Consider the following 10,316-nt stretch of genomic DNA (forward strand, 5'->3'; position numbering starts at 1 on the left):
GCGAGTTTGGAGTGGAGGAACTTATCTGGCCTGCACAGACTCCTGACCTCAACCCAAAAGAACACCTGTGGGATGAATTAGAGCACAACATCAGTGCCTGACCTCACAAATGGACTTCTGGAAGAATGGTCATACATTCCCATAGACACACTCCTAAACCTTGTGGACGGCCTTCCCAGAAGAGTTGAAGCTGTTATAGCTGCAAAGGGTGGGCCAACTCAATATTGAACCCTACAGACTAAGACTGGTATGCCATTAAAGTTCCTGTGTGTGTGTAAAGGCAGTCGTCCCAATATTTTTGACAACATAGTGTATATAAAGGGCCCATTTTCTTCTTTGTGGCGCATTAACCTGTGTTTCCTTGCGTGCTGCCAACACACCTCAACTTGCTAAAAAAAACACGACCTATTTTTTAAAACCCCACAAGGCACCAGTGTGCGCTGCAAAGCGTTTCAATACAGGTGTGTTGCCTCTAATACAGGAGTCTCCAAACTATCTAAACAAAGAGTCAGTTTACTGTCCTTCAGACTTTAGGGGGGTTGGACTGTGGCCATTGGTAGTAGAAAATATCCTGGTGTCAGTGGTCGTAAATAATGCCAAATCTTTAGTGGGAAGAATAGAGCCCCATCATTGGTGTCAATGGTTGAAAAAATGCCCCATCATTGGTGTCAGTGGGAGGAATAGAGTCCCATCATTGGTGTCAGTGGGAGGAATAGTGCCCCATCATTTGTGTCAGTGGGAGGAATAGTGCCCCATCATTGGTCTCAGTGGGAGGGATAGTGACCCATCATTGGTGTCAATGGGAGGAATAGTGCCCCATCTTTGGTCTCAGTGGGAGGAATAGTACCCAATAATTAGTGTCAGTGGGAGGAATAGGGCCCCATCATTGGTGTCAGTGGGAGGAATAGGGCCCCCTTATTGGTGTCAGTGGGAGGAACAGGGTCCCATCATTGGTGTCATCGGAAGAAATAGGGCCCCATCACTGGTGTCAGTGGGAGGAATAGGGCCCCCTCATTAGTGTCAGTGGGAGGAATAGTGCCCCCTCATTGGTGTCAGTGTGGTGTCAGTGGGAGGAATAGTGCCCCATCATTGTTGTCAGCGAGTGGAATAGTGCACCATTAATTGTGCAAGTGGGAAGAATAATTCCTGATCATTAGTGTCAGTGGAAGAAATAGTGACCCATCATTGGTGTCAGTAGGTGGAAGTAGGAATAGGCCAAACACCCCCCCATTCGGTTCACACCAGAACATCCAAACAGACAAAAAATTTGGTCAAACACCATTAAAGTCTATGGGACACGAACATGAAAAATCAAAAGTACTCATTTTAAAGGCTAATTTGCATGGTATTGTCCTAAAAAGTGTTTGGGGACCTGGGTCCTGCCCCAGGGGACATGTATCAATGCAAAAAAAAGTTCTAAAAACGGCCGTTTTTTCAGAAGCAGTGATTTTATTCATGCTTAAAGTGAAACAATAAAAGTGTAATATTCTTTTAAATTTTATACCTGGGGGGTGTCTATAGTATGCCCATAAAAGGCGCATGTTTCCTGTGTTTAGAACAGTCTGACAGCAAAATTACATTTCTAAAGGAAAAAAAAGTCATTTAAAACTACTCGCGGATATAATGAATTGTCAGTCCAGCAATACACATAAAAGTTCATTGATAAAAATGGCATGGGATTCCCCCACAGGGGAACCCTGAACCAAAATTAGAAAAAAAAAGTGTGGGGGCCCCCTCAAAATCCATACCCAGCCCTTCAGGTCAGGTATGGATTTTAGGGGAGCCCCGCGCCAAAATGACAAAAAAATGGCGTGGGGTCCCTCCAAAAATCTATACCAGACCCTTATCCGAGCACGCAACCTGGCAGGCCACAGGAAAAGAGGAGGGGATGAGAGATCGCCCCCCCTCCTGAACCGTACCAGGCCACATGCCCTCAACATTGGGAGGGTGCTTTGGGGTAGCGCCCCCCCCAAAGCACCTTGTCCCCATGTTGATGGGAAGAAGGGCCTCATCCCCACGACCCTTGCCCGGTGGTTATGGGGGTCTGCGGGCGAGGGGCTTATCAAAATCTGGAAACCAAGGGGACCCCCAGATCCTGGCCCCCCCTGTGTGAAATGGTAATGGGCTACAAATGTACCCCTACCATCTCACAAAAAAAGTGTCAAAAAGTTAAAAAAGACAGATGGTTTTTGACAATTCCTTTATTAATGTTTTCTTCTTTCCCCGCTTCTTCCATCTTCTTCGGGTCTTCATTCGGTTTTATTCCTCCATCTTGTTCTTCCCCCGCTTCTTCCTCTTCTTCCTCCGATCCTCTGCTTCTTCCTTCGGTCTTCTCATCCGCATCTTCCTCCGGTGTCTTCTTCGCCGCTTCTTTTTCCAGGCCATCAGCTTCCATGGGAGGTTACCGCTGTGTTACGATTCTGTTCTTCTGACACTTCTTATATAACTGAGTGACCCCGCCCCCTCTGGCATCACGGGGAAAGCCATAAGGAAGTCCCTATCCCTGTGTCAGAGGGGGCGGGGTCACTGGGTGGCCCTCAGTTATATAAGAAGTGTCAGAAGAACAGAAGAGTCACACAGCGGGAACCTCCCATGGATGCGGATGGTCCGTAGAACGAAGCGGGGAAGAAGACGCCGGAGGAAGATGTGGGCGAGAAGACCGAAGAAAGAAGCAGAGGATCGGAGGAAGAAGACGAAGAAGCGGGGGAAGAACAAGATGGAGGAAGAAAACCGAAAGAAGACCCGAAGAAGATGGAAGAAGAAGCGGGGAAAGAAGAAAACATTAATATAGGAATTGTAAAAAAACGTCTCATGTCTTTAACATTTTCTTACACTTTTTTTGTGAAATGGTAGGAGTACATTTGTACCCCATTACCATTTCACACAGGGGGGCTGGGATCTGGGGGTCCCCTTGTTAAAGGGGTTTCCAGATTCCAATAAGCCCCTCGCCTGCAGACCCCCACAACCACCGGGCAAGGGTTTTGGGGATGAGGCCCTTCTCCCCATCAACATAGGGACAAGGTGCTTTGGGGGGGCGCTACCCCAAAGCACCCTCCTAATGTTGAGGGCATGTGGCCTGGTACAGTTCAGGAGGGGGGCGCTTTCTCGTCCTCTCCTCTTTTCCTGCAGCCTGCGTCCTCAGATAAGCATCTGGTATGTATTTTTGGGGGGACACCATGCCATTTTTTTTTTTAAATTTGGCGCGGGGTTCCCCTTAAAACCCATACCAGACCCTTAAGGTCTGGTATGGATTTTTCCATACCAGACCTTAAGGTCTGGTATGGATTTTGGGGGGGACCCCCACGCCATTTTTTTAATTTTGGTGTGGCGTTCCCCTTAATATCCATACCAGACCTGAAGGGCCTGGTATGAAATTCGGGGGGACCCCCAAGCATTTTTTTATTTAAATTTTCTTTCAGGGTTCCCCTGTGGGGGAATCCCATGCCGTTTTTATCAATGAACTTTTATGTGTATTGCCGGACTCACAATTCATTATAGCTGCAAGTAGTTTTAAATTACTTTTTCCTTTAGAAACGTAATTTTGCTGTCAGACTGTTCTAAACACGGGAAAAATGTGCCCCTTTACAGACATACTATAGACACCCCCCCAAGTATGAAATTTAAAGGAATATTACACTTTTATTGTTTCACTTTAAGCATTATTAAAATCACTGCTCCCGAAAAAACGTCCATTTTTAAAACTTTTTTTTGCATTGATACATGTCCCCTGGGGCAGGACCCAGGTCCCCAAACACTTTTTATGACAATAACTTGCATATAAACCTTTAAAATTTTTAATTTTTCATGTTAATGTCCCATAGACTTTTGAATTTTCCCCGAACACCGCATATTGTTTGGTGTTCTGCAGAACATCCGAACAACCAAAGTTCGGCCTGAACTTATGCTCGGGCCGAACCGTTCGCCCATCCCTAGGTGGAAGGATGCCCATCATTGGTGTCAGTGGAATAGTGCTCTGTTGTTGGTGTCAGTGGCAAGAATTATGCCCCCATTGTTGGTGTCAGTAGGAGGAATAGTGCCCCAAGGGCCAGATAAAGGCAAGCAAAGGGCCCACAATTTGGAGACCACTGCTCTAGTGTACTGGGTGCCATTCATAACTAGGGATGAGCCGAACACCCCCCCTGTTCGGTTCGCACCAGAACATGCGAACAGGAAAAAAGTTCGTTCGAACACGCGAACACCGTTAAAGTCTATGGGACACGAACATGAATAATTAAAAGTGCTAATTTTAAAGGCTTATATGCAAGTTATTGTCATAAAAAGTGTTTGGGGACCTGGGTCCTGCCCCAGGGGACATGGATCAATGCAAAAAAAAGTTTTAAAAACGGACGTTTTTTCATGAGCAGTGATTTTAATCATACTTAAAGTCAAACAATAAAAGTGTAATATCCCTTTAAATTTCGTAGCTGGGGGGTGTCTATAGTATGCCTGTAAAGGGGCGCATGTTTCCTGTGCTTAGAACAGTCTGACAGCAAAATGACATTTCAAAGGAAAAAAGTCATTTAAAACTACTTGCGGCTATTGCATTGCCGGTCCGACGATACACATAGAAGTTCATTGATAAAAACGGTATGGGAATTCCCCAGAGGGGAACCCCAAACCAAAATTAAAAAAAAAAAAAATGACGTGGGAGTCCCCCTAAATTCCATACCAGGCCCTTCAGGTCTGGTATGGATATTAAGGGGAACCTCGTGCCAACATTTAAAAAAAAAGCGACGTGGGGTCCCCCCAAAAATCCATACCAGACCCTTATCCGAGCACGCAACCTGGCAGGCCGCAGGAAAAGAGGGGGGTACGAGAGAGCGCCCCCCCTCCTGAACCGTACCAGGCCACATGCCCTCAACATTGGGAGGGTGCTTTGGGGTAGCCCCCCAAAACACCTTGTCCCCATGTTGATGAGGACAAGGGCCTCATCCCCACAACCCTGGCCGGTGGTTGTGGGGGTCTGCGGACGGGGGGGCTTATTGGAATCTGGAAGCCCCCTTTAACAAGGGGACCCCCAGATCCCGGCCCTCCCCCCTGTGTGAAATGGTAAGGGGGTACTTACCCCTACCATTTCACTAAAAAACTGTCAAAAATGTTAAAAATGACAAGAGACAGTTTTTGACAATTCCTTTATTTAAATGCTTCTTCTTTCTTCTATCTTCCTTCATCTTCTTCTTCTTCTGGTTCTTCTGGTTCTTCTGGTTCTTCCTCCGGTGTTCTCGTCCAGCATCTCCTCCGCAGCGTCTTCTTCCCTTCTTCTCCTTGGGCCGCTCCGCATCCATGATGGCATGGAGGGAGGCTCCCGCTCTTCTCTGCTTCATCTTCTTCTCTTCTTCATCTTCTTCTCTTCTTCAAATTCTTCCCCGGGCTGCTCCGCATCCATGCTGGCATGGAGGGAGGCTCCCGCTGTGTGACGCTTCTCCTCTTCTGATGGTTCTTAAATAACGGGGGGGCACCTGGTGACCCCGCCCCCCTCTGACGCACGGGACATGACGGGACTTCCCTGTGGCATTCCCCGTGACGTCACAGGGAAGTCCCGTCAATTCACCGTGCGTCAGAGGGGGGCGGGGTCACCGGGTGCCCCCCCCTGTTATTTAAGAACCGTCAGAAGAGGAGAAGCGTCACACAGCGGGAGCCTCCCTCCATGCCAGCATGGATGCGGAGTGGCCTGGAGAAGAAGATGAAGAAGAGAAGAAGAAAAGAAGACGTAGAAGAGAAGAAGATGAAGAGAAGAGCTGGAGCCTCCCTCCATGCCATCATGGAAGCGGAGAGGCCCGAGGAGTAGAAGGGAAGAAGACGCCGCAGAGAAGATGCTGGATGAGAACACCGGAGGAAGGACCAGAAGAACCAGAAGAACCAGAAGAAGAAGAAAGAAGCATTTAAATAAAGGAATTGTCAAAAACTGTCTCTTGTCATTTTTAACATTTTTGACACTTTTTTAGTGAAATGGTAGGGGGGTACCCCCTTACCATTTCACACAGGGGGGCCGGGATCTGGGGGTCCCCTTGTTAAAGGGGGCTTCCAGATTCCGATAAGCCCCCCGCCCGCAGACCCCCACAACCACCGGCCAGGGTTGTGGAGATGAGGCCCTTGTCCTCATCAACATGGGGACAAGGTATTTTAGGGGGCTACCCCAAAGCACCCTCCCAATGTTGAGGGCATGTGGCCTGGTATGGTTCAGGAGGAGGGGGCTGCTCTCTCATCCCCCCTCTTTTCCTGCGGCCTGCCAGGTTGCGTGCTCGGATAAGGGTCTGGTATGGATTTTTGGGGGGACCCCACGCCGTTTTTTATTAAATTTTGGTGCGGGGTTCCCCTTAAAATCCATACCAGACCTGAAGGGCCTGGTATGGAATTTAGGGGGACCCCCACGTCATTTTTTTTTTTAAATTTTGGTTTGGGGTTCCCCTGTGGGGAATTCCCATGCTGTTTTTATCAATGAACTTCTATGTGTATTGTCAGACCGGCAATGCAATAGCCGCGAGTAGTTTTATATGACTTTTTTTCCTTTCAAATGTAATTTTGCTGTCAGACTGTTCTAAACACGGGAAACATGCGCCCCTTTACAGGCATACTATAGACACCCCCCAGGTACGAAATTTAAAGGGATATTACACTTTTATTGTTTCGCTTTAAGCATTATTAAAATCACTGCTCCTGAAAAAACTGCCATTTTTAAAACTTTTTTTTGCATTGATCCATGTCCCCTGGGGTAGTAAACACTTTTTATGACAATAACTTGCATATAAGCCTTTAAAATTAGCACTTTTAATTATTCATGTTCGTGTCCCATAGACTTTAACGGTGTTTGCGTGTTCGCACAAACTTTTTTCCTGTTCACATGTTCTGGTGTGAACTGAACAGGGGGGTGTTCGGCTCATCCCTACTCTACACCACATAAGCTTTATATAGAAAGGTACAGAGCAAAGATGCTGCTGTAAGCTATATTTTCTTATATGTGTGCCTTGCAAAAACTGTTATGCCCCGTACACACGGTCGGATTTTCCGACGGAAAATGTGTGATAGGACCTTGTTGTCGGACATTCCGACCGTGTGTAGGATCCATCACACATTTTCCATCGGATTTTCCGACACACAATGTTTGAGAGCAGGATATAAAATTTTCCGACAACAAAATCCGTTGTCGGAAATTCCGATCATGTGTACACAAATCCAACTGACAAAGTGCCACGCATGCTCAGAATAAATAAAGAGATGAAAGCTGGTGGCCACTGCCCCGTTTATAGTCCCAACGTATGTGTTTTACGTCACCGCGTTTAGAACGATCGGATTTTCCGACAACTTTGTGTGACCGTGTGTATGCAAGACAAGTTTGAGCCAACATCCGTCGGAAAAAATCCTAGGATTTTGTTGTCGGAATGTCCGAACAAAGTCCGACCGTGTGTACGGGGCATTACAGTCTGAGAATACAGAACTTAAACTAACTAGCAGATTATAGTGGTAAAGAGAAAATTTATTTTGAATGGGACTTTAACCACTTAAGGACGAGCCTCGTTTTGGATTTTAGGTGTTTACATGTTTAAAACAGGTTTTTTTTTGCTAGAAAATTACTTAGAACCCCCAAACATTATATATGTTTTTTTTTTCTAATACCCTAGAGAATAGAATGGCGGTCATTATACTTTATTTTGCACCGTATTTGCGCAGCGGTCTTATAAGCGCACTTTTATTTGGAAAAAATGCACTTTTTTGAAAAAAAAAAATAAGACAACAGTAAAGTTAGCCCAATTTTTTTTTATATTGTGAAATATAATGTTATGCCAAGTAAATTGATACCCAACATGTCACGCTTCAAAATTGCGCCCACTCGTGGAATGGCGTCAAACTTTTACCCTCAAAAATCTCCAGAGGCGACGTTTAAAAAATTCTAAAGGTTGCATGTTTTGCATTACAGAGGAGGTCTAGGGCTAGAATTATTGCTCTCACTCTACCGGTCGCGGCGATACCTCACATATGTGGTTTGACCACCGTTTTCATATGCGGGAGCTGCTCACATATCTGTTCGCTTCTGCGCACGAGCTCGTTGGGACGGGGGGGTTTTTAAGTTTTTTTGTTTTTTTTTATTATTTATTTTACATTATTTTATTTATTTTTACACTGTTTAAAAAAAAATTGTGTCACTTTTATTCCTATTACAAAGAATGTAAACATCCCTTGTAATAGGAAAAAGCATGACAGGACCTCTTAAATATGAGATCTGGGGTCAAAAAGACCTCAGATCTCATATTTACACTAAAATGCAATTAAAAAAAAAAAGTCATTAAAAAAATGACATTGAAAAAATATGCCTTTAAGAGGCGTGGGTGGAAGTGACGTTTTGACGTCGCTTCCGCCCAGCAATGTCATGGAGATGAGTGGGCGCCATCTTAGCCTCACTCGTCTCCAGGCACAGCTTGGAGTAGGACGCGATCGCCTCCACCGCTACCGACGGCTCCGGTAAGAGGCGGAGGGCACCGGATCGCGGCGGGAGGGGGGTCCCTCTCCCGCCACCGACAAAAGTGATCTTGCGGCGAATCCGCCGCAGGGACCACTTTTATCAGAAAGCCAGTCGCCGCACAAAAACGGGGATACCGGGGTTATGGCAGCTAGCTGCTGCCATAACAACGATATCCCCCTTCAAAGTTTGGACGTACATTGGTGTGCGGCGGTCCAGAAGTGGTTAAAGGTACTTCATGTATACACAGAAAAACAATTTATTAAAAGTATAAATCATTTATTGGAAGAAAAAATATACACATTTAAGACACAATAAAATATGCAACTACAGTTACAGTCATGGTCCTGGGTATGCACACCTATCTAAACCCTGACCTAATGAAAAAACTGGAGTTGCAAATACAGAGTTCCTGTGTCCTAAAATTTCGACATGTTTCGCCAAGTCGGCTTCATCAGGAAAAGGACGAAGGCATTCATGTATAAAAAATTAAAACCAATGACTTGTATAGAGCCTTAGGTGTATAAACAGAAAACAAAAAATTGAAATTAATTAACATATCACAATACATAGAGAAAAAAATTAAATTTTAACACGATATAGCATTGTAAGTGCATGATTCACGTTGGTATGTAATAATAAAAAAAAAAAAAAAAACCCAAAAACAACCCAACCCCCACAACCCGGAACCCTTGCCCCGTACCTTGATGGGTCCCGGAGTGAGCACCGCCGGGAGGGGGGGGGGGAGAAGGGAAGTCACATGCCCCCACCGCCTGGACCCCAGACCAGTCCCTATAGTGTCAGACTTCCCGTAGGGGGAGATTTGGTTTTCACTTAGGTCAAACAGGTAAGCAGTGCAGCAATATCTGCAACGAATTATACATCAAAGTATAAGTAATTATAAAACAGCTTGAGGGTAGGGGAAGCACCAGTCCATGACCAATAGTAAATGAACCGTACTCACCACACTCCCATATCTCTATAAGTATAATAGTGTACACGCCCAGAGCTCATGCGGACAGGGCAGTTATTAACGACATCAATAGATTCACTTCGTATGGTAAGCTTCACGTCATCTACACAACTAATAAGACATATAGGCATCTATCTGACATTGCCTTCTACGAAAACACCCAACCCCCATCTCATAATGCAAAAAGTGTATATAGAATAAGAGGTATTCTCACCTCAAAATGACTGATGCTAAAGCTAATCCCGTCCTCAATAGGCACAAAAAATGAGAAAATGCATGGGGGTGGCAGAGAGGCACAAAGCCAAATTGCCAAAAAGGAAAGAAGGCTGTAGGCGATCTCTGCAACATAAAGAGTGTATCAGGATCAATATGGAATCCCTCAGATTTCCAAGTGGGAACACAGGCAGTCACAGAGCCAAAATGAAAAAATTATCTTACAAAAACCCCACTGTCAAGTACCATGAGCTCCCAGGCTGTGTCAACATGCATCTGCGCAATCTGAGGTTTAAATATCCCCCCCGTGGCGCCAAAGTGGGCGTGTGACGTCACGCCGCACTGACGCTCCGCAGACGCAAAGGAGGAGGTGCATGCAGCACGGACTGACATCCGGAAACAATGACCGCATCCGGTTTCCGGCTAGCAGGGTGAAAGACAGACCCTGCACACAGTGCAGGACAGGAAAGCTGTCCTGCAGATGTAATATACAGCTGGGATGTCGTGAAAGAAAATGCACCTCGGGGCAGGCATGCATCGGGACAGTGTCACCCATACGGGTGCATTACTACTCCCAATGCACACCCTTGGGCGTCTGTACGGGAGTCAAAAGACAGGGACAGGACAGACCCCAGCCTGAGGAACGATGTGACAGAAAAAACAAAAACCCAAAAC

This window comes from Aquarana catesbeiana, linkage group LG06 (assembly GCF_042186555.1).
Source record: "Aquarana catesbeiana isolate 2022-GZ linkage group LG06, ASM4218655v1, whole genome shotgun sequence".
NCBI lineage: Eukaryota > Metazoa > Chordata > Amphibia > Anura > Ranidae > Aquarana > Aquarana catesbeiana.